The sequence below is a fragment of the Numenius arquata genome, chromosome Z, assembly GCF_964106895.1.
Source record: "Numenius arquata chromosome Z, bNumArq3.hap1.1, whole genome shotgun sequence".
Classification (NCBI taxonomy): Eukaryota; Metazoa; Chordata; class Aves; order Charadriiformes; family Scolopacidae; genus Numenius; species Numenius arquata.
In genome coordinates this window covers 18,268,974-18,275,585 of record NC_133616.1, presented here as the reverse complement: position 1 = coordinate 18,275,585, position 6,612 = coordinate 18,268,974, and positions in this window count along the sequence as shown.

The following is a 6,612-nucleotide window of genomic DNA, read 5'->3' as shown; positions in this document are numbered from 1 at the left end:
GGCACATTCTGAGGCACATTCTGAGGCAGGTCTCTTAATCTCTCCCAGGTTAGGTGTTTCACTTCACAGAAAATCCTTAACTATTTATGCCTTTTTCCAGGTCTGCCATATTTATGCCCAGGCACAAAGAACAGATGTTCTCATGGTTTCTTTGGGTTGCTGAATTTTTAATTTCTTTATACAAAATGGCTCAGGGGCAACAGCAGCAGACTTGATACAATTTTCTTATGGTAAATACCTCCAATATAGGAAATTCAAGACATAAACACCTGACTTTGAAATTTAATGGTTGATGTTTTCTCTTTGATGTTTAGGGGAAAAAAAACTCCAAGAAAATATTAAAAAATAAATCTTACTAGCTTGGCTTAGGCAGCAAACTTCAGATCGGGAGTTCAGCTGTGAATTCCCCCCAGTGTAAAAGGAGACACTTTTCTGCCATCTGGACAACTAGCAGAATTGAAGAGCAATGTAGTGTCCACAGAGCAGAAAGAAGGTCCAAGAATTTCTCTGCAACTGCCTCAGAGCTGCCATAAAGCCAGACTTCTCCAGGCCCTAAAACCTCCAGCAGTAACTGCCACCTCCTCATCATCCACTATGTATTTTTCTCCTTAGAGGTTCTTCCTATTCAGGGCTTCACCACTCTCAGCTCAAGTCCCTGGGACCACATGATACCCTCATACCCTGTTGAATGTTGCAGAGCTAAATAGGTCAACTATATTATTTGATTCATTATACTTTGATTCAGGGGGGTTTGAGCATGTGCTTACCACAAGCTGTGCTTTATACTGAAAAACCAAATGACTCATAAACAATGGTGAAAACAGAAGACAACTATTACTATTATTACTATTGAAGGTATTGGAGGCCAGATAAGGTACTACCATGAAAAAATTCAGAAGTCTGTCTGATAGACTACAAATGTGCATAGACTTCTGTAATACAAAGCAGGGAGAATATTAAGATCTTAGGAAAATGAAAACTTCTGAAAGTGTCTCTCTCAGTTACTAAAAAAATGACCTTGGATTTCTACTTTAAGTTAAAGTTCTAACTTTGCCACTTCAGATCATAAATGTAAGTGTGATGAACATGCGCTTTGGTGCCATTTCTCTTTTTTTTTTTTTTATTTTGATTATTTTCTTCACAGACATGGATATTGTTAATACAATGTATTGCAATATAATGTAATTTTGTTATTCTAAGGCTATCTGCCAGGTATTATTTACAAACCTACTTGTTAGATAACGTGGTTATAAAATCCTCTTAAAAGTCTGCAGTTATACAAAAGGTGTTATGATGCAAACCAGGATAACTCACCAGCAATAATAAACCAGAAGCTTAGGCAGCATCTGCATTTAAAATAAGCTGCCATACCTCTTTAGACTAATATGTAATTAAAACTACGTTATTTATATTTCTCTCTACTGTACTGATCATATCTGAAATGTCATTGGTACTGATCCTCTGGTGTAGTTTCACTGAAAGCAGAACTGTACCAAACAACATCAAATGAGGAAAAGGTCCATCATGTCTATGAACATCTTAATACAGGAAAGTTAGATTTTTATTGTGTTTAATAAGGTAAACATTGCATGAATATCTAATTTTGTAGCAAATTCTTGTATATATTATCTTCTGCTGTTTAGCTAACTTAAATATGCTTAAGGCTCTCCCATTTAGTTAGTTAGATAGTAGTTGCACACTTTTGGTCCAGCTTGATTTCATTGTTCTTGTAGTCATATCATAAACCTGTAAGCACTCAGTTTCCCAGGCTGACCAAGGGTTTACAATGATGTTAAAGTATTTTATTTTGAATAAATGAGAAAGATATTTCTTAAATTAAGGGATCACTTTCAATCCTGGGGGAGTTTCTTTTTGAAACTCATATGAGAAGGAGAAAAAATGTTAATTGAATCTTCTCATTTACACCTTCCATCTGTTTTCATTCCAGCTGCATCTGCTTAGATACTTGAGAAGCAGGTCAAGCTAACGCTTAATGGGTCTCAGCTGATTACTGTAGTAATTTAACAAAATTGCTACAAGTAGGAAGTAGAACTGGAGAAAGCTTACACCTTTATATTGAATAGAGAAGTTTTAAAGCTATTTTTCTCGGCATTCAGTTCATCAGAATAAGTTGGGGTAAAAAAATACATACTTCTCTTTCACAGGGAGGTTAGTCTCTGTTTTTGAGCTATGTAGCACTTTGGCCATTATATTCAAATAGTCCTTATTGAAAATTTGCTATTTTACATATTGGGTTTTTTTCAACAAATACTATGCCTAATTTAATTTTTTTTTTCTAGGGCTGACAGTTCTGTCTAGTTTTCTTTTTTTTTCCTTTTCTAATCCTGTGAATTAATATATTTTTATCTTTTAAATGTACTCTTGCAGTCTACAGGGTCTGTCTGAAGATATATGATAGGATCAGATTTTTTTTTTATGGTGTTTAACATCTACCTTTTGAAAACTAACCTTCTTTTCAGTGTGTTGATTTAATGTTGTAACTGCAGTAGCTTAATGATGTAAGTGAAACATATTGTTTAGACTTAGTGAAGGATATTTCTTCCTTCCTAAATCTTCCTCTTTTTAAAAATGTTATTCTCCTATGAAGATAAGCTTTCTGCTTTGTATCCCCTGCATTATATTGCTAGAAAAAATGTAGTTTCTTAAGGAAGAAAAGTAACTGGTAAGATTTATGTTATCCAGCTTCATCCATCTAACAGTTAGTTTTGTTGACTCTCCCTTTAGCAGATGGTGAGAGACAGACACCATTAGAAAGTAACTTGCTCCGCTTATGGTGGTCACTAATCACAGAACAAAATATTAATATATACATATGTATATAATTATAACTAATATAGCAGCTATGTTAGTGTCCTATCTATTCTTGAGAACTTTTAAGAGCAAAATTATGTCTTGTCCAACACAAAGATGACATGTGAACGTGCTAAAGTTCTATGCTGATGAAAAATTTTCCAACCTTGATGGAAAGAACTTTGCTCCACAAAGCAATGGGGTGCTCTTGCAGAAGGTCCAGTGTGAGTAGCAGAAAGAGGAGAAAGAGGCCATAAAGAAATCAACAGAGAGCTCAGTGAGGTAAGCATTAGCAGGCTCAAGCATAGTGAATATTAATGATGGCTGCTCTGAGCAAATTTACCAAATTAGGCATGTAGGTGTGAAAAGACATATGTCTTAACATTCTGGTGAAGGTGGACGGAGGCATCCTTCATCTACTGGGGCTCTGGGTTTTATAAACTGAAGAAGACTACAAAGAATCCAGGTATGGAATTAAGCTAAAAGAAAATTAATAAACTAGTCACTTTAACAGATTTTCTGTCAAATGCCAGTAATATGAAAAAAAATGGTGGTGAAATCTTAAAGATCAAGGTTGATGTCAAGATTACAGGGAGTAGGCAGATGAGGCAGAGTTGATAGAATTGCAAATGAGGATGCTTTTCTTGCACTTATGTTCCAGACATTTAGCTGAATGGTTTGGAAGTCACAGGCTCTGCTTAAGATAGAACAAGAGTAATGTTGTCAAATTATTTAAAATGTCAAATGAGATGCAGTGTTGAGCATCATTGGTATTACAGCAGAAGCTAAGGTTAACAGTATAGTGTAGATAAATTAGGAGGAACACAAGAGAGCTGAGCGCCAAGGAATCAATTTGTAACGAGTCTCTTACTTTCCTCCCTATCTTTTTCTTTAAAACCCAGTTCTCTAGCTTTACCTGGCAATAATGACTGTCCTCTATATTCAATCCTGTTCTGAGAACTCATCCTTTAATTGCACGTACTGAGGCATTCCTAATTATTCTATAAGTGATTTAGGCAGATGTTTTTCTAAACAAATACAATTTTAAATTTTTTTGCATTAGTATGATGTTTAGTTCATAGTACATAATTGGTTACAATGCTAAACACATATGTAAATCCCTAGGAAAGAGTTAGAGACTGATTCAATTTAAAGGATCAGAATGATGAATGGAGGCATAATCAAATCATGCTTTATAGGGGAAAAAAAAAGTTTTGAAAAGATTTGGGATTTTGCTGCAGAGAGATTTTGAAAGCTCGTAGCTGAACTATTGAAACAGTACAAACCCTAAAATTTAAATGACATATTCTGATCACAGCTCACATTCTGAGGTTTTTAAATGTTATTTATGTAAATGAAAATAGTATTCCTTCAAATTGTGAAAACCTCTATGAAACTGTGACGTTCTTTGAATGCTCCTGTTGTCTGATGTGGTGCAGGTGGCACTTACCTGCACAGGGAGGCAAGTGAGTCAGGAAGGGAAGCTAGACAGAAAGTACGAAGCACACTTAGTGAAGAGTATATGGTATGGAAAGACAAAGAAAGGGGGGTGAAAAAAAAAAAAGGAAGTAAAAAAACCAAGAAGAGTAGAAAGAGAAACTAGGGGTTATTCTTTCTGACTACTAACAAGTCCATCCTTTGCCATGTCTTTGCCAAGGCAGAGGCCTTGTTTAGACTCCCAGGAGGAGACATACCAGCCTTGACCTTTTACATAAATGCTGCAGAGGGCCTGTCTTTTTACAGAGATGATACTTTGCTCCTGCCTATTGAACCATAGTCTTTGTCTGACTGATGGAGAAGCAAAGGACTGACAAGGCTTAGCTGGAGAAGAGTCCTGCTGCAACACTCCTGACTTTATTTGTGTTAAGCTTGCTCTTACAAACCTCCATTCTTCTTCTTCTCACCAGGTACATTGATGCTGAATGCAGAGAAGTACCTCTTAAACCAGCTGCCCCTTGTGCTTTTTGTCCTTTGGAACAACCTTTATTAAAAGGTGCCACAGAAGAGGGGAAAAGCTAGTGGGTTAAATTAATTCATAGTGGTATTCCGAGATTCACAGAGTCATGCCCATAATTAATTTGATGTCTGTTTTACATAACAAGTATTCATCAATATGTACACAGAATAGGAATCACAAAGATAATCTTTTGGACTGTAAAAAAAACACGCTACCAATGAAGCACTTCATTAATATCTAGCAGAGACCTTGAAATAATTTTCTCTTTATTTTCAAATGTTGCAATCCATTCATAGACCCTCTTTCAAGTGGTCTTTTATATCTGAAAAAGCTAAATGTATCTTTTAAATATCTATTGTTCTTGATAACAATAATCAGAGCTATCAAAATTTTGAAACTGATACAGTTAGCTTCCTACTAAAGATCATCCTCTCATACCTTCAAACAAATACAGAATGTGATTATTATCATGATCTTGCATCACAGGCAGAAATTGTTCATAACAGCTTTTATAATCAGGATATATCCAGTAGAGTTTTGATGCCTAGTTGAAAGAAAATGAAACCAACTGTTCCACAACTGACATTGCAGAATCAGTGCAGATTATATTTATTTATACATTGTATACTTATACACATATTTAATAAGAAATATCTAAGAAATATATATTTTTAATGGATTATTTCCATCTCAAACCTCTACGCACAAGTATCAGAACAACATGGAAAAGCTATTTCTACAACAATTTCTGTCAGGAATAAGACTGGTCTTTACTTCCCTGCTGCTCATTTTCATTGGCTAGATTTACTACATTTGAAAGCATGGTCTTTCATTTTGATGGTTTACAGTAGCATGACAGGAAATTTTAATTAGTACCAGAATTTCAGCACGGCCCTTATGTAAAAACTAAGGGTTATATATATATTTTCAATAACCATGAAAAGCTTTAACATTCCACCTTCCCTTGTACCTTCAAAAAGAGGTGCCTGAGTGGTAGAAAGTATCATGATTCCTTTTCTGTTTCACTTGTGTCTCACCTGGGTTGTTGCAGGAGGGATTGTTATGTTCCTTTAATGTACAAAACAGGAATGAGACTCCTGAGAATGTTCTGGGAGGGCTCCAAGTATCCTCCCTCATCCCTGGCACTTGACCTTGTCCCCATTTCAGCATTTTCTCTCTTTTTTTCCTTTTTTTTTTTTTTTTTTTTTTTTTTTTTTTCCAGTGAAGGGTCTCAGCCTCTCTGTCCTAGCAGTTGTATTTCAAAGCAGGCAGTGGGAATTTTCTCAAGGCATGTATTAGCCTTGGCTAGCACCTTGCCAGGAAATAACCCACTCTTTCCTTGGGACATTGTATTGCTGTTGCTTTTATTATTTACGTTATTATAGCACTTTACTGTGCTAGGTGTTTGCAAGCATGTTAAAAAATAAACCAAATACAAAGGTACTACCTCTTCTTATGTCAGTCCCCTGTGCCCAGCTGCTCTACTTCTCATAGTGCCTCAAATGCTCTCATGCAGAGCCTGCAGAGACATCTGATGTGAGAGCTCAAGAAAATTCAGGAGTATTGTGAGTCGGCTTCTGAAGGTGCAAGTGCTGTCCAGAAACACTGAGGTAAAAAGGGGTTTGAAACAAATTTAGAAATTCCTTGCTTATCTACCTTATGATGCACTGCATAAACTAACAATTTATTTTCACTTTCTTCCTGAATGTTTTTTTCTGGGATTTTTTCTGTTACTCTTTTTGATGAAAATATAGTAGGAATTTAAAGACGGGAAACTCTTGAATAATTTACCATTTCAGTTTCACTAGCATTCTTTGGCATTGCATTAATTTCTAACAAGTGGC